A 19,546-nucleotide genomic window follows, 5' to 3' on the forward strand; every position below is an offset into this window, starting at 1 on the left:
ATATCTTTTGATTTGTTTTAAAGTAAATAGATAAATTATAAACTGTGATAGTCATTATAGTAGCAATGTTAGGAACTACCAAAACATGATTCGCCAGGTTTGAGTGCAATGAAAACCCACTTTATTGTTATAAAATAAAATCATTTACTTGTCATTAAAAGGTACATACTATCGGATCTAAACTACCGATTGGATTTTCATGTGGTTTTCACCAATGATAGAGTGACATGAGAAAGGTTTCTTTAGGAGAAACCCAGTCTCCATACACACTCGGGCCCAATAATTTCAAACGATACAGCTGCATATTGGCCATAAATTAGAACATAAGCAGAAATCTCATAGAGCCAATTTTCAGAAAAATCTACATTGGCTAAATCAGCTAAATTATTTGGTGCATTTGTGCAACCTCATCTTATCCATTTGCCATCAAATTCATTGCATTATCTGTGTCTAACTGACAGTTTTTCCTAAGGATTTGATATTAATTTAACATTTTGTCAAAATCTCTAAAAAAAACTGTCAGTTTGGCAAAGATAATACATTGAATGAATAATATCGTCCAACGAATCCGATGACATTGACATTTACATTTAAATACAGCGCGCATTTTCAAAGACAGCTGATAACCAATGTCAATCAGTGGAATACGCATTTGAAAAGCTGGATCAGTATGAAAAAAACAAAATCAGCTAATGTTCCATATTTAAATTGGCCAATATTATTTCGCCTAAGATTCAATTGGAGTTTTCTAGAAAAAAATACAAGATTTTAAGTTAATTTTTAATTTCAGTATCGTTCTGAAGAGTGGGACCAACTTGGTGCTTCTCTTTTGTCAAGGTTTGAGGCAAAGTTTGTATGAAGGTCTGTATGAGTGATAAGGCTTGCATGCGGGCCAAGTCGCGAGCGTTTGCTAGTGCATAAACCGGCCTGTATCATAATATGTTGGGTTAGTAACAACATTTTACTGAGAGACGTCGCAACGCTTTCTGATCAACTGGAGACGACTGGATTGCAAAAACTGAAACTAAATTTATGACCTGAAAATAGTTATGATAACTACTCTTAATACGCTCAAATAACTGTAGCTTAGTTAATCAGTAACTATACAATCTAAGCTAATATAAAGAGGAAAGACTTTATTGTTTATTAAAGACAAGCTTATAAAATATTTTATGATTAATTAGACGTTATAAAAAGTGTTAATGATTATTTAGACGCTATAAAAGCTTGGTATTGAATTGCACTATACGATTGTGTACTTAGTGATATACATATTTATCCTTAGCAAACACTTGTTTATATTTTTCTACCAACTTATCAATTTCTGATTGTTGGGATAAATCAAGATGATTTACCAATATTTCAAAATTTGCCGTGTCAATATGTTCATTGAAATTCACTTCATATTTATTTATGTCTTCATTTTCTTTTGGATCATTAAATTGTACGATTTTTAGTTGTTCATTTTGCATCAACTTAAAGTTTTTAATACAATCTAGTCCAATCAAAAAGTCATAATTAAAATTTTCATTATCTATTATGAAGATATCCATAACTCTTTCAATATTGTATATTTTTATTTTAAGTTTTATTATACCTTTTGTTTTCTTCTCACCATTAATAGTTTTCAAGCTTACTATTTGTGTATTCTTTGAATTTTCATTTTTCTGTATTTTTAACAATTTTGCATTAATCAATGATACATTTGAACCTGAATCATAAATTCCAGAAATATCTAACGTATCATTTAATAGTAACTTTACTTTTATTAATGGTGGCACATCTAGTTTTTTGGACTCTCTTCATTCAGTTCAACTTCCAATTCAGAGTTATTTACAGTTTTAACAACTCCTGTTTTATCTTTATCCTTAAACCAACAATTTTCTATTAAATGGTAACGTTTCCCCTTTTTTTCTTTCACACATATGGGGCATGGTTTTGTTTGTTCCTTTTTATTTAATTTAGTGTCAGAGCAAATACTGTTTTTATTATCATATTTATTGTTTCTTACAAGGTGTTCCAATTTCCCAATTTCATAATAAAGATCCTCAGTACTTTTTAAAGCTGCTCGATCAATCTGATCCCCCACATAATTCGGTAATCCAACCGCTATAAGGTCAATAAGTGTTTCGGTATCAATTGATTTCCTTACTTCCAGTAAAAGTTTTTCTTTTTTTAAACCATATGCAAGTAATGAACCTGTTTGATATTTAAAGGACAGAGCATATCTAATGGGTGACAATCCTTTGTTTGCAAATGTTTCACAAAAACTTTTTTCCCATTTGTCCCATTTTGATTCTATTGTATGTTTCATTATCATACAACTATACCAATCGACACTAGATTGCTCCATAAAATTTTTTAAAACTTTAATTTTCTTTATATCTTCTTTTATGTCAAAACGTTCACATTCTTTATTAAAATCCTTTAGCCATTGATAAGCATTTGAGTTTCTACCATTGAATTTTTCAATCATGAAATCTTTGGTTTTCAGGTTTGTTTTGTCTTTCTTCAAGCATTTTTTCTAACAATTTTTCTAGTACTCCATGTGAACTACTAGGTATAATTTCAGAATAGTTTAGAATTTCTTCGAGATAAAAATCATAAAATTGTACATTTTGCTCCGCATCCAAATAAATATCTTTTATTTCCTTAGTTAAGGTTATCCAGACTTTTCTCGTTTGGTATCTTTTATTGAAGGATTTTTTTACCTTAATAAAGTTTGGAGTATTATAAATTGTTTGGTGGAGATTTACCGGCTGAAATTCCTCTGGTATACTGAAAGTTTTACCATCAGGTGTGGCAATCGAAGTTACACATATTGCGTTTGATTTTCCATCACTTGTTGGTTTTACTTCAAAATCAAACCTCAGTTTCTCCATTTTTCGTAAAATAGTTAATAAATGTTGTTTTATAATGATAATTATTTCACATGAATGTGATAGTAGTAATAAAAGCTTGTTTGTGTTTCTATAAATAAAATATAATTGTTATTTACAATATTTTACATTAAATTATTAAATTAAATCCTAAACTAAAACTTACCTATAAATAAAATATAAAAACAACATTCAAAGCTATTATTTACTTTTACACTTTATATTTTAATAAAAATTTTAATGTTTTGCTGTTAAGTCAATAATAATATATCGAATATTTCAAATGTGACAATGTCATGAAAAAAAAAGTAAATTACCAAAAAGAAATAATATTAAAGAGGTTTTCTTTTTACATACATAAAATAAAACCTAGCTGAGTTTGTTGTGGGCTCTTTTCGGACCAAGGCGGGTTTGGAACCATTGTAATTTAAATATCAAGTTTTCTCCCAATTATTATCACCATGATAAGCTGCCAAGAAACATGATGTCGTAGTCGTAGTGAGAACACTAGATCGGCTGACTTATTGTAGCAGCCTTGACTCGTGGCGCAAGGTTCAAACTTGGTAAACAATTCCAATTGGACACAGCTGCTAATGCAATTAGGCTTTGCACAAACTTGCGTTTATAGACATAAGACAATGTTTTAAATGTTCGGAAAATCTTTATCGAATTAGGAAAGTGTGAAGATAATAGGTACGCTCTTTATCTTTTCATCCATCATTGTCATCACTGGATGGGTGACCACTGCTGGACATAGGCCTCTTGTAAGGACTTAAAATACCTCGGTTTTGAGCCGCCAGCATCCTGCAGCGCCTTTTTAGTCGCTTGATGTCGTCGGTCCACCTAGCAGAGGATTATAATAAGCGTCCAAAGATCAGCATCGTACGTGTTGGACGTATCGTATCAAACGGATTTTTAATTTTACGATAGATAAAATCCGTTCGATGGCATCCGTACGATGGAACGTGTACGCACTTGTATGACTTTCTATACAAAAAATACTAAAATCCGTTTGATGCGATGCGTCGATACGTACGACCGCCTTAACCTGGTTCCTTTTTCTTTTCAGCCGAGTACAAAAATCTTGGGTACAAAATTAGTACGATACACTATGTAACTGAATCTATTACTGACATTGCATGTCTTTTATACAAGTATTTTTGAATTGTGACGTGGCTTTTTGCGTAAGTATATTTTAAGCACTAGTGTACATAAACATTGTATTAAAATAATAACTACAACAGACGAAACAATTACATAAATTGAGCGTTCGTAGGAGACCTTAAATTTTGTTGATAAACAAAATACGGACAGTCTTGCAAACTATTTATTACAAATGTTATGAGGACTGCGAATATTGTGAAGTAGCTAGATAGTTTTTAATAATCTTTTGAAATAGTTTCAACAAACGCCCTGCGGCTATATCGCGTTGCGTCGAAGTGATATTGCTCTAGGGCAAACTTGGTATTTATTTTATTATGTTACCATATATTTTGCTCTGGCTACTTTAACAATATCAGAACAAAAATAATCTTTTATTTGTATTAAATTACATACATTTACAGTGCACAAAGATAATCCCCTGCAACGTGAAAATAACTTCGAACCGCTTTTTTAAATTCAAGAATTACACATCTTGCCTAATAAGAATAAGCTCTCCTATTTTTAAAATTGCTACGTTTAATTACAGACTTTTTATGTTCTAATGTCCTTGATTCAGACACACATATAATCCAATAGCAAAGACGTACCGCCAAGTGATTTAGCGTTCCGGTACGATGCCGTGTAGAAGACGAAAGGAGTGTGGATTTTCATCCTTCTAACAAGTTAGCCCGCTTCCATCTTAGATTGCATCATCACTTACATTAGGTGAGATTGTAGTCAAGTGCTAACTTGTGAAGAATACAAAAAAAAACTTAACGATGCTACCTACTCACCCATTCAGTTTTCAAGTATCTCCACGAAGTACGGCTCTCGCTTCTTACATACGTCCTATCAGTCTTTGTAGACGACGTGCTGTATCTTGCCTGTAACAAACATAGTAAAATTGTAATTGCTTATTCAAATAATTCTCGATGTATATTCGAAAGTATTAAGTCGAAGAAGCATAATTAAATTATTTATAAATATTTTTGAGTGATCCTGCGAAATTATACACGAAATAAAAATTTAGCCCAGTCAATTAAGCAAATTATAGAGGTCAACCTCGGAATGAGAGCTAATAAGCTGCAAACTTGACGATACAACTACAAACTCATTCACCTTTATTTTGGTGTTCTAATTGTTGGCTCAAATGTCTCATAAAATCTCGTGGCGTAAGTTATTCAAGGTCACATTTTTGTTTCTATAACTTTCTGCCCTCTATCTTAAAAACGGTTGGGCGTATAAAAAAATTGTACCTAATTTTATGATTTACAATACTTTTTTATACTAAATAGTAACATTATTGGAGTTTTACAAACCGAGATAATGGCGACTTACGACGCAAACACAAGATTTTGTGAGACTTATGAGACAACTTTTAGATAACCAAAATAAATGTGTACATACGAGAACAAGCAGGAGCGGAGCTACACGTGTGAAAGCAAAAATTAGTACCACAATCTCACTTAATATTAGAATGTTTTAAGATTCATTTTTTTTCATAGTCTGAAATCACGGACAGCCACTACTTTTAATCATCTTATTGTACCTTATGTACGAGTATATACAGTATTGATGTATCTGGTGCTTTCCGGAAAAAAATAACGTAAACAAACTGTAGAGTTTTGACTTTTGAAATTACAAAAGTATAAAAAACGGGTCCAGTGCGCCCCCACTTCATTGTTGGAAACATCTTACAAAATAGGTTATGTCACTGTCATATTTTTTTAAGCATGTATTTTTGTGAGAAATCTTTACTCGACATTTGGGCCCGCAGCTAATTTCGATACAGGGTCTCAAAGCACGCTACGCCACTGAATACAAGTCCTTATTTGACTGGGATATTTCATTTGAAATTGATTTCATCATCGACAAAGTCAGCAACTCCTTTTAAACACTGGTCATCCGATAATTCTATTTTAAGGTAGGTGTCGTCGCTTTGCCGAATATTAACATCGAGAAAGCGAGCTCGAGGCGCGTCGCGCAGTGAAAGCGCGCAAGTGACACCGAGACAATGCCTGCAGGTGCCGTGCGCTACTGAGCACTTACTCGTACATGCGCCGGACAGTACAGACAGGCTGACTGTAAGGTTAGTATTAGCATACAGTAGCAAACATCTTTACGTACCGCGCGGCTGTAGGTATTTATTTCAAAAATACGGCCGAGTTACAATACTGCTAGTATAAATTTTTACTGTGGTAGTGGCGTCTAGCGAGCTGCCACGGACCGTAGTTAAAATTTAAACCAATCGTTTTTTAAAAGGAGAGTTAAATGATAATAGTTGATACGCAAATAAACTTAGGTTATTGTTGTCGGAGTAAAACCAACTATATTCAAATCCTTACGGGAGGCTTAATCATGAGTTCATGCATCACGACGTAAACCAAATATTATATACCATAATAAATTAGTTAGTAGTTGAGTATAAGAAGTTACTTAATTTTTAATGTTTTATCTATATTAAATCAATATGTAAAAATATATATAAAAAAGAATTGCCGAAACCCGGGATTGAACCGGGGACCTTTAGATCTTCAGTCTAACGCTCTCCCAACTGAGCTATTTCGGCTGTGAAGGAGATTGTGAAATTAACGAACTTTTGGTATATTATGTATAAAAATATTTTTGTTTATATACTCATATGTATAATAATTGGTGATGATGATAAAAAGGTATTATGATTTTATATAATCAGAGCACTTGTATATACATTTATGATAACGAATATGCAAAATTATTGTCACCTCAATTAGCGTGACATCGAGTTAATCATTACATCAATACAATATGATGAATAAAGTGTCTGTCTGTAGTTCCAATCTATGAAAAAGTATAATTCTAAAACATTATTTATTATTATTTTTGTAAAATATAATATCTGAAACATTTTTTAAATCCATTAAATACCATAATTTTACTTATGGAATAAAATTCAAAAAGAAGATAGTAATTAAAAACAATATTGTTGGAAGTATTGTTACATATTTTGAATACAAAGAATATAAAAAATAATTATTTCTTATTCTACGGACCATATCTATGAAAATTTTTACACTTTAAAAAGGTAATATCAGTCAAATTGTATGGGACCGCTGTTTTTATTAGCTAATATAAAGTTCACATAGTAATATTATGTACTTATAGACAAAGATTTTATACTATTAGATACGTCACTAACTCGTCGAAACTTCTTGTCGAAAAATTGTCTTAATTTCATTTAGTCGCATAGTAAACAACGAAAGTTATATAAAAAAATAATACCTAAATATTGCCTATAATGTCGAGTTGTGTGTTTTGGAAGTGTTAAAACTATTTATACATAAATATATAACGTAAGTAAACACAAAATTGTGCCTGTGTGCGCTCAGTGGAGGAGCTAAATTCGGATTACTTTATGTGGTGATTTTGTTGACACGTAACATGTCTATAGTATAAAATATCGTTGCCTATAGACTTGTATGTCGGCCTGCAACCAACACCGTGACTCGAACAAAGGTGGGTTTTCAATCGAGCAAGTTTAATGGAGCCACTCGGTCTGATGACGGATTGTTCCGCAAATTTAATATCGAAATTACCGTCATTTGACTCCCAAGCCCTGATCAAGGCCAGCGGTTAATAAACTAGAAACCATGGGAGATGAAAATACTTTTATGCTTAAACTAAATCAAGACTCACCTATAATTATATTAGGTAGGTACATATAGTATAGTAATGGGGATGATGACTGAATATATTGATTTTTATGATACATTCGGGTAAATAAGGTCAATGTTAACTAATTTATACATAAAAAGCAAAGATTGTCTGGATATTTGCAAAATAAATAAGATTATAATATTTTAAAATCTATTAAATTTTTTTTATTAGATGAAAATTCGTACAGTTTTAGCTTCCTTGCATTAAATATGACATTTTTCAATAAATGAACTATAAACATAAACGCACAAATAACAAAGATATTAGTAATTTTGTTTGAACGCCCATACAAACCTAACGATCAGCGAGCCAACGACGTCACTAAATCGTGCCATTTTGTATGGATCGTTTTTCATGGATCCGCGGCAGCGCCGCAAATCTGTCATTTTAAATCCCTGTAGCTCCGAAAGTAATGATCGCAGATACCTTGTTACTTTTACAAAATTGCTTTGCTATTAGTATACTCTTAATTTATATACAAATTAAAAAACTGTCATCATCCCTATTATATTATTTTTAGCAGACTCAGAAGCGGATTACAAAAATAAGAAAACCAATGTCAAATAAAGGTTATTCACAACATTTGTCAGGACCACCCGAGGTTTGAAGTTCGACCCGTCTTTGCTTGCATTCTGTAATATAAATGTATAAGGGAATCCTTTACATCAATTGTATACTCACGGAACGTCCTAGAATTAGGTTTTCAAATGTCATTGTTAGCAAACTGCACTGTCGAAATTCAGCGCGCGTATTAGGAAGTTTCGTAAGGAAGCGACACTACTCTACTACCAATATACGTGCATACGTATTACGTAGGTAAGTACACAGTCGAAATATCGTTTCGTTTCTATGTAAAGACGCAACCTTCGGATGAAATTAACTCTCATTTATTTATTTCTCATTTTTTTTAAATTTTTAACAATGTTATACATACAAAATATACAAAACACTGTTAAAAACTTATAAAAAATATTTAACCCTCCCTCTGCGGGACCTTTCAGTTCCCAAGCAATCGGTCTAGACCCTCGGATTATTATTATAGGGGTGATATTGCAGTGTTTTATTTACTTAGTTTTGTGGTGTTACTAACAAAGTTTTACAAAAAAAGTTAAAAATTAGTTTTTCAGGTAGGTGTATTTTTAAACAATTACTTCTTCGTTGCCTGATTTCTCTCTTTTTAACCGACTTCCAAAAAGGAGGAGGTTCTACGTTCGGCTGTATGTATGTTTTTTTTTATGTATGTCCAGCGATGATTCCGTCATTTATGGACCGATTTTAAAAATTCTTTTTTTGTTTTTAAGAATATTTTCCATTTTTTATAATGTCCTAATTTGCTAAGTATAAGTTAGGTGGTTATTTAAAGTTTTACTTCTTACTCAAACTGCCTCATGAATATTGACTATCCTCTTATTTGCATTACCTGCTCTCGTTTACTACCTGCGAACATTTGGTCACCCTAACTTAAAATTAAGCAAAGTTTTCGTAAAAAATAATTAACAAATAAGGACATAATGCATGAAGAAATATAAGTATACCACTACGTTTAAGATCTTGCATTGCTTCTTAAATATTTGCCAGAGGCGAATGAAATGAAAGGAATGGGGAAATAAATAATGGCGTATTGTGCCAGACAATGGCTAAATCAGTAAATCTAATTATATGTAAATTAATGCCGAATGTCGTGTCACAACGTTTGTAATATTTGCATTGAAAGTACTCTGCCCACACCACAGAAAGGTCGCAGAACAAATAGGCCCTATGTCGATTTTTGTAACCGTCATGATTTTTAATATCTGGGAGTCGTGGCTATTTTAGGGTTATCTGGTTTTTTTAATTAAGGAATGTTTCACTTGCATATACCACCATATACATTAAACTTTCAAATTTTTGTATTCTAATCTTAAGTGTTAAACCTCATGTGCCAATTAATCAGACCAAGACCCAGTGATTATCACAATCTACCTATACCAGTGAGGCTGCTTGATATTTATACTCGTACATAAACATGGAGGCACTACTTTGTGGACTGTGGTACGTACGATGGTCACCGCCGTCCTAAACTAAATGGAGGCCCTTTTAGTAACTAAAAAAAGCGAATTATACAATTTTTTTTACTACTTATTATGATCGTAGGTAATCAAAAACAGTAGGTATGATATAATATGTTTATTAATGATCTTCGAATGCTGCTGGTTCTTTGGTTACGATTACTAAAAAGGTGTCTTTTAAGATTTCTGTTGATCAAAATCTTCTATTAGGTAGTCAACATTTTGAAGGATATTATTATTGTCAGTCTTTCGGTTATTTATGTCGTCGGTCCATCTAGCTAAAACAATATATAACATCGAAAAATTGCTACATAACCATTGATTAAAAAAACTTGGTACCCACTTGGTGGTTTTCTCCTAACCGGGACTTAAATATACCAACATACGAATAAGTGCCATTCAATGAAGCAGATGTTGCAACCTATATCTCCCTTGTCCAGGTCATTGAACTTCAGTACTATTACATTCACTGACGAAGCAGGACGTGTAATTTATACAAAGTTCACTTTAGTAAGCACTACAAGTACGAAATTGCGTTACCCTGCTCGTTGCTTGACGTAACCTGTCACCGTAACATTGCGTATTAACCCTTTTACACTATTCGATACGATATTATAGTCAGGCAAGTTCGTAACATGATATGCGGGCGACGAGGGGAAAGACTGCGCGGATGTGAAATCGTGCGTGCGGGGAAGTGAGGTCATGGGTTTTTCATTCATCGCTACACGCCTCCCGGCCCAAGCAGACCATCAGGAGTGTTACGAACGAAGTTGCCAAGCTATAATATCATACAGCTCTTTATTTCTTTATGCCAGAGCTCGTAAGGGAAAGAGCCACCATTCTTATTTCTGCCGTCACACAACATTCTAGAGTTCTAGTCTGCAGAGTGTGAAGTTACAAACATAATTATGTATAAGGCTTTACAGTATAAATAAGGTGATTGTCTGGTACTAGCTTCCCCCTAACACCCCTTGGATAATTATACAGCCATTCGTGGGTGCAAAGTGCAGTGTATCATTATTTCTGTGTTATATTTCTTTCCGTCAGTGTATTAACACTAATCCGCCAAAACACTGAAAGGATTTTCATGTAGGTACATAAAAGTCTTAGTTTGAAAAATTAATTTAGCTAAAATGTTTCGCTATTGTTTCTGTTTATAGTGTTCTCACAATTCAGCCAATCGCCAAAAGCAATTTGCTTTTCAAAACGCTTTCTGTTCAATGCTCCTCCAGCATTGAACAGAAAGCGTCGAGCGTCCAAGATGTACGATTATGAAAGAAGATTGTATAACTAAAACAAGTCAAGTGAATTAATCAACAACAAACCTTAATTATAAAACACTTATAAAAAATATAACAGATATCTAATATTCGATACACGACATCTTTACGATATCGTATCGGCTATCGTGTAAACGCCATCACGATCAGATTACGACACACACGGTTAGTTCAATTAATTGATCGCTTCCGTTCTCCCATGCCTCCCATTTGTATGCCATTGCGGAATCTTCCTCGATCATTTTCCGTTTTCTCCTCTCTGGGTTACATGGCGTAGGAAACATAATAACAATAATAGACTTAAATAGGTAGAGAGAGGTCTTGTGTTTCTGTTTGTTTCTGATTTGTTGTATAGTAATAGTAAACATGATGTACGAAATACGAAATAGCTGCTACTTTGTCATACATGCACTTTCACTTGTGCAGTTTACTTGGGAGGTTGTTGTTTGTAGTACTTTTACTGCTTACTATATTATAAGTACCTACTAGCATTTGTTAAGTAACCATAAACCTTACAACATATACTATCTTAGTAGTAATCAAAAGACAACATACTTTTAAAAAACTGCAAAAAGGATTTTTTTTTATAAAAGACTCAGGAGGGACCTATTACACAAGAGGGAATATGGAACTTAGACCCAACATGCGGGTTAAAGAGTCTCCCAATACCGTGCTCGAATGCGAATTGAGTTAAACATTATAACTTTATCAGATACTCTCCGAGGCACGGAGGTATAACCCCTCCTCACTCCGGGGTACATACATTTTTACTTAAATTTGCTTGGAAGAAACAACCAAGATTTGAACCCATTTGTTCCGAAGGTACATAAGGCTAACCACTGGGTAACGCGCAGCTATAAAATTCAAAAAAAATCATGATTCAAAATACATTTATTTCAATTTGGCTTATTTAGACATATATTTTACTAACGGATGCCTCTGATTTCGTTCGCCCCTAGACCCTACTTCGACCCTGTCGCAAAATCCCTTGTTAGCGAACGTCTACTAATTACAAACTACATAATCTTTCATCTTTTTACGTCAAGCGTTTTTTGAGATTTAGAGAAGATTTTTACATAATCGTTTAAGGTTTTAAAAGTTCGATTCATTAGTGATCGTCAATTAGTTTTAAATGCATAATCGTGCGTGTGATTTATTTAATAATCTTCCGTAATAGTTTTGCCACGAACGTGTGCTACGTATGTCATTGACGGCAATGTCAAACGCCTTCCAAGTTTTGGCAGCGTAGAGATTGTGTTTAGGATCACCCGGAACAGAGTTGATTGAAGGCTAGGGTTTAATTAAAAAGAGCCGTGATAACCCAGTGGATATGACCTCTGCCTCCGATCCCGGAGGGTGTGGGTTCGAATCCGGTCCGGGGCATGCACCTCCAACTTTTCAGTTGTGTGCATTTTAAGAAATTAAATATCACGTGTCTCAAACGGTGAAGGAAAACATCGTGAGGAAACCTGCATACCAGAGAATTATCTTAATTCTCTGCGTGTGTGAAGTCTGCCAATCCGCATTGGGCCAGCGTGGTGGACTATTGGCCTTACCCCTCTCATTCTGAGAGGAGACTCGAGCTCAGCAGTGAGCCGAATATGGGTTGATGACGATAGGGTTTAATTGGACGGTGAATCATGTACGAATAATTATCACGTCCAATAGGATCCTAGTGCCAAACATTCTTTTTCAGGTTCTCTGATTCTGGTTCTGATTGGCAACTGCATTTAACTTGATCGTATGCGTAGACAACTAAATTTTATGAAAAATATGTCAAATCAATGCCAATTTTTGTATTTGCTGTCTAGTTATCCCATCAAATCAAATGCCGTTCAATGGAAATCTATTGCCTACAATTGTATAAGTGGTTATCTTCATCATCATAAGCCGATAGAGGTCCACTGCTGGACAAGCCCAATATTTTATTGCCTGACTCAGGACTCAAACCTCATGATCCAAAGCCACATTCTAACCATTGGACCCACAAGGTAGTTAAAATAAAACTGAATTGTTCTTCCATGATAAATGGCGCAACAGTTACCGACTGATCTATTAACACAGCTATCATCACTGAATGGATTTCCAGAACTTACCGCCTAGAGACGGTTTCCGGGGTATAAAACATAACAAACTTACGCGGGCACGGACGAAATCGCAGCCATAAGCGGAGCGAGGGAGCGAAATAATGTGAAGCGCAGTTACGTACAGTGTCTGTCCACCGGGGAGGAGCGAGGCTGCGGAGCGAAGTGAGAAAGTAATGCGGAGCCGAGTTGCAGACGTGCTCCGTTTCCCCGTACTGCTTACCTGTTTTATATGACTTTTGAAACTAGCTCGCAAGTCCTTTAAGAGGAGCGGAGATTTTGTGCAATCCTATTGGTTAATATTTCTCCGTTTCTCGGCTCCGCTGCCTAGCTCCGCATCGGTGGACTGGCAGTATAAGGTGTAAAGTCGTGCGTCACTGCTGGCTCACGACTCATGGCGCACGCGCCATTGACCGTGATTTCACGCCGAATGCCACCGATTCGGTATTTTTGCGGATTTCCGAACAATGGTCGGACGCCACTGTGCCTAATACAGAAGGCTATGGTGTTGTTTTGTTAACCGACTTCAAACTAAAGGAGGAGGTTCTCAATTCGAGGCGTATTATTTTTTTAATGTTTGTCATTTATTAACCAATTTTGAAAATTCTTTTTTTGTTTGAAAGAATATAGATTGGAATTGGATTCCATTTAATTTTCATTAAAATCGGTTCAGTAATTTCGTGTTAAAATGAAAATATCGAAATTGCGTTTTCGTTCACTATGCTACGCTATGTTCAAAAAAATTCAATCGACTTTAAAATCAAAATTAAGCTAAAATGCGAAAAATAACATCGTATGTGCTACCTTCTGATCACTTTGAAGGCGGTGCCAACACTGTGATTCCCGTAGTTCGTTCAGAAACGGCTTTAATCAATACACCACTTTTTTTGGTTTGGCACCACCAACAAAGTGATCAGAAGGTAACACATACGATGTTATTTTCGCTTTTTAGTTAATTTTATGATTTTGAAGTTGGTTGATTTTTTTTTGTTAAAAAGATTTTATTTTAATGAAACGTCATTGGAGCATGCAAAGTTTGGAATTTTTGTATTTTAGTCTTGGTGCCAATTTTCTAGACCGCTCTGAAGTTGTTTTTGTACTCTGCGCAGCCTACCTCTGCAGAATCTACATAGTGCTTTTAGGTTGAGCGCAAATTAAAAAAATAAAAAAGTGTGTCAGCTCCGTCGCACGAATGGAGTTTACTCTTTTCAATAGCAACGCCTGAAAAGTGAAAGGTGCGCAACCGAGGTGCAGCGCTGCATGCGCGCCCGCCAACAGCGTGCACGTGCGTGCGGACGCGCTAGGCATGTGCACGCTATGGCGGCTACGTACGGTGAAAGGTGCGCAGAATAGGTTGCGCACAAAAAACGTACCGAGGGGTATAAATGAAAAATCGATTGTTAAGGAGTAAACTCCAATAAGTTATGAAATGACATGCGTTACGTTTTTGTGCGCAACCTATTCTGCGCACCTTTCACCGTACGCTGTGCCGCCAACAACTTGCACATCGTACCCATGTGCACGCTATAGGCGGGTGCGCACGCCGCGGCCTGCTGCACCTCGGTTGCGCACCTTTCACTTATATGGCGCGAGTATTGAGACGTGCTTCGAGCTAACTTTTTGTTTTTTTTAACATACACACTTTTTTTTGTTGGTAAACAGTGCACATCGAGTAGGGCTTTAGTAATACTTATGTTAAAGAAGACTAAATGTATAGAATTGTAAAATAACTAATAGACTTTATAATATACTTCACATTATATATTTTACTCTTACAATGATATAATCATTAAACAAACAAGCCCAATAACATATAGTATATAGGTATAGTCGCCTATACAGCATACCCTATGTACGTCTCAATACACTCACAGCTAAATTAGAAAGTTGCGCACTAAAGGTGCGCACCAAAAACGTGACACTTTTTCGTTAGTTCAGTTGGTTTTACCCCTCGGATTTTTCTCATACCGGGCGCCTTATATATAAAAAATCGATTCTTAAGGAGTAAACTCCAAAGATAAAGCGAAATTTACTTATTCATTATATATTGTAAGGAATTATTTGCAAATTGAAAAGGCAGATTTTTCAAAAAAGGTTTACAGCTCTAGCGTCTAGGTTTCTAGTTCTAGGTCCATTTATAATTTATTGCCAAATAAAACCAACTATTACAGGGTGTTTAATCTAGCACTATTCTTCTATACAGTATTCAGATAACAATCGTACATGATATCAAGTGGCCCAGAAAAAACAAATGATTTCTTAAGTGTTTCTTGTTTAAGATAAATTTTACATCGACGTCATAATGTGACGCACAGAATGACTTCGTATTCACATGTAAATACTTACTGAAAATGTTGAAATATTACATAATGATGAATGATATATGATATGATAATATGAAGCCCTGGCTAGAATATCAATGTTGGAAGATGAACTGAATAGTGCACACAAGACAATTGATGACCTACAGTCACAATTACAACATTTTGAAACACAAAATACGAACAATCTTTATAATGAACTGCTTGCCTCTTCCACATCAGTCCCGGCGCCAATGCTTTGCATTGATCTGACTTGTGACAGCCCATGTGCAACCAAAACTTCCGCTATACCACAATCTAGGTATAATTTGTTTAATAGCCACAATAAAATTAAAAAATACATTAAAATTAAAAAAATTATCAAAAAGACTCAAAAACTAATTAAATTTCATAGTACAAATAAAAAAAACCTGGCTTTAAGAAAAGAACGGTCACTATTAATTAAAAAAGTAAACACTTACTGTTCTTTACTTGAAAATTCCAGGGAAAAATATGAAAATGAAACACAAAGTTTACAGCATGAACTAAATCAGATGGAAAATACCTTGCAGGAAATAACTGCTAAATATGAGTTGTCTCAAAGTCAGATCCATGATCAAATCATAGCGGCTGAAGAGTTGTTAGCCTTAGGTACATACAATATGGCCCGTTTTGAGTCATTAAGTAACAAATGCCAATGTTCAAATCAGGTACCTTCGGTTACTCAGGACTGTAGTGTTTTATCTAATTCTGGATATATTGACTTGAGCCATAATGAGCAATGTAATAATAATGTTGTTCCAATTCCTTCAATCTCAGATAATAATTTAAGTTCACAAAGTTTTAATTTGCCAAAAAAGGCTCAAAAAAAGACTCTAATAATTTCTGATAAGTTAGGTAAGGATTTTGGTTCCATTATGAGCCAATACTTAAACCATTCAGTGACTAACAAATGTTTTCCAGGGGCTAGTTTTAATTATTTAATAAATAGCATAAGTACAGAAAATGTAGTTGGTTACTCAAATGTAATTTTGATGTTAGGGAACAGTTTGAAAATTAAAAGGCATCAAATCATAAAATGTGTTGAAAAGCTTTTGGTATTACATAGTAGAACCAAATGTGAATTTACATTATGTGGATTTCCATACTTTAAGTCAAGTGCTAAAGAAAATAAGCATATCCATAATTTGAATCTATTGTTATACAACTTGACATACCATCACAGCGATGCAATTTTTTATTTTGACATGAATAAGTTTACCTCATCTTATTCGTTGACTAAAGATAATTTATATCTGCCAAAAAAATTTAAGCAGCATGTTGCGTCCCTGTTGGCTTACAACTTAAATAAGTCAGTTACAAATGTTGTAACGCAGTCTATTGACACTAATTCGACTTGTAAAAATAGTTCTTCTGTTTCTATTGACCAGAGTACGAGTGATAGTACTGTCTCAAATGTTAATTTTTATATAAACGATCCAGTTACAAGTAGTGTAACTCAGTCTATTGACATCTCTACAAACTGTAGTACAAATATTTCTATATATGACTGCAGTACCAATCCTAGTACTGTTACAATTAAAAATTCTTTAAACTAGAAAATATGACAACGGAGGTGCACTGTAACTTTAACATTGTACACCAAAATATACAGAGCATCAACGGCAAGGAATTAGAAGTTGAACTATTTGTAGAGAAATTCAATATACACATCTTATGTATTACGGAACACTGGCTCACAAAGTCACAACTATCAGTACTTGATATTAAAAATTTTTCATTGTCAAGTGTATTCTCCAGAAGGGCTGGACATGGTGGCTCTCTAATACTTTTACTTAATAACCTAAAATACAAGGATAGAAAAGTTATAAAATTAGATAAGTCTATAATGATCAATGGTGAAACACTAGAAATAGAGAATTCCACAGTTTTCCTGGGAGTGACCTTGGATTCTAAACTTCAGTGGGGTGCTCATATAGAAAAACTGTCAGGTAAACTCAGCTCAGCTGCTTTTGCAGTGAGAAAAATAAGACAGTTTACTGATGTTGATACAGCTAGACTTGTTTATTTTGCGTACTTTCACAGCGTAATGTCTTACGGTATTTTGTTGTGGGGCAAGGCTGCTGATATACATTCTATATTTGTACTTCAAAAAAGAGCAATTCGAGCAATATATCAACTAAAATCACGCGAGTCCCTTCGTCAAAAGTTTAAAGAAATAGGCATTTTAACAGTAGCCTGTCAGTATATATATAACAGTATAGTTTATGTGAGACAAAATATTAATTTGTACAAACGAAAAGGAGATCTAAACCCACGTCTTACTAGACACGGGCATAAGTTAGTTATTTCTGCATATCGTCTCCAAAGAGTTAAAAAATCTTTTGTGGGTTTGGGTGTACTCTTCTATAACAAGATCCCCAAGACTGTGATGGACTTGCCAATGCACAACTTTAAGCAATGTGTTAAAAAACATTTACTTAGTCAAGGTTACTACACTATTGATGAGTTCCTTAACGACAAAGGTGCATGGAGGCCATTGGATCAGCTTCCACCTTCACACAGGAAATAAAACTATAAGAAATTGTAATTTAATTGTTATCAAATGTAAATTGTAATACTGTATGACTTTTTCAAAAGAGCAACTGTTGAGTTTCTTGCCGGTATCTTCTCAGCAGAACCTGCCTTCCGAACCGGTGGTAGAATCTTTACAAATAGTCAACTGACGTGTCAAAAGTGCTTGTAAACTGAGCCTACTTGAAATAAATGAATTTTGAATTTTGAATTTTGAATACACAATATAATTTATGAATGCTTGCTTGGAAAATTAGGTTTGTTTTTGTCAATCTAAACGACTTGTTTAACTGACAACCTAGATGAGATCCAAAGAGTTTCCAATTGAGAATTCAACATAATAATACCTACTTCTGTTAGATGTGTTACTAGGTCATGAAAAGGCGCTCAAAAGAGGAAATTTCCACATGTCAATGTTAGTTGTGGTCAACAAGGAACGGTATTTAAACAAATAATACCTAAAATATCGTCTACAATGTCGAGTTGTGTGTTCAGGAAGTGTAAAAACTATAGGAACATATAATACATAAATAAATAATGGAATTAAAAACAATATTGTGCATGTGTGCGCTCAGTGGTGTAGCCTATTTTTCAGATCACTTTTTGCGGTGATTTTGTAGGGACGTAACCGATCTATAGTATAAAATTATCATTGTCTACTTCTCATAAAAAAAAAACGAAACAGTCTGAACTAATGAAAGGTTGGTCTGAACAGTAGCTGCGGACTGTTTCGATTTTTTGGATGAGACGTATAGATAGATACCTACATAACAATTTATATCTACACTAATATTATAAAGTGGTAAAAATCATTTACCACTAGAAAGCCACGTTATTTGTGAGTGTCATAATCTATATTTTATCCCCGTCTTTTCACGACATCGGGAACTACGCGGGTGAAACCTTGTAATTTATGTTGGCGCCTTTGGAAAATTGCTATTCGATAATATACCGCTCCTAGCAGAGACGCAGAGTTTTCAATTGAAAATTCAACTTATTAATATTTACACATACCTAGATAACAATTTCTATCTATACTAATATAATAAAGCTGAAGAGTTTGTTTGTTTGTTTGATTGAACGCGCTAATCATAGGAACTACTGGTCCGATTTGAAAAATTATTTCACTGTTAGATAGTCCATTTATCGAGGAAGGCTATAGGCTATATATTATCCCCATATTCTTACGGGAACGGGAACCACGCGGGTGAAACCGCGCGGCGTCAGCTAGTCGCTAATAAAACTGAGAAATCTGAAGTATGTAAGCCAGGTGCAACTCCTGTGCATAAGTTTTTCCTTTTATTAATTGTTACTGTATGATCGGAATGTCACTATATATCGGTATATAAAAGGGCATCTATTCAATATGTCTCCGCACACATCATCAATAAACAACGATTATATCAACAGGAATACCATAGCATGGCTGTCAATGCGCAGTTGACAAACAATGTTGGCTGCCGGTATGCTGATTATCACAGCTCCGACATTGCTCACGTCACAAGGGTTTCACGTATTGGTAAGCAGTAAACAATTTATTTA

The 19,546-nt window shown here is 34.4% G+C and overlaps 1 protein-coding gene and 1 non-coding gene across 2 annotated transcripts in view; both read right to left on the reverse strand.

Moving 5' to 3' along the window:
• The window catches only part of LOC112050965 (rho GTPase-activating protein conundrum), a 96,806-nt gene extending 91,857 nt beyond the window's left edge, over positions 1–4,949 (reverse strand). Inside the window, exon 1 of the mRNA XM_024089382.2 lies at positions 4,817–4,949. The gene's annotated coding sequence lies outside the window, so the exon portion shown is untranslated. The remainder of the gene's footprint in view (positions 1–4,816) is intronic.
• A 1,569-nt stretch (positions 4,950–6,518) lies between these two features.
• Positions 6,519–6,591, reverse strand: Trnaf-gaa (transfer RNA phenylalanine (anticodon GAA)). The gene has a single exon. It is a non-coding gene; the product is annotated as a tRNA-Phe (tRNA).
• Between the last annotated feature and the right edge of the window lie 12,955 nt (positions 6,592–19,546).

Source organism: Bicyclus anynana, chromosome 1 (assembly GCF_947172395.1).
Source record: "Bicyclus anynana chromosome 1, ilBicAnyn1.1, whole genome shotgun sequence".
Taxonomy (NCBI): Eukaryota; Metazoa; Arthropoda; class Insecta; order Lepidoptera; family Nymphalidae; genus Bicyclus; species Bicyclus anynana.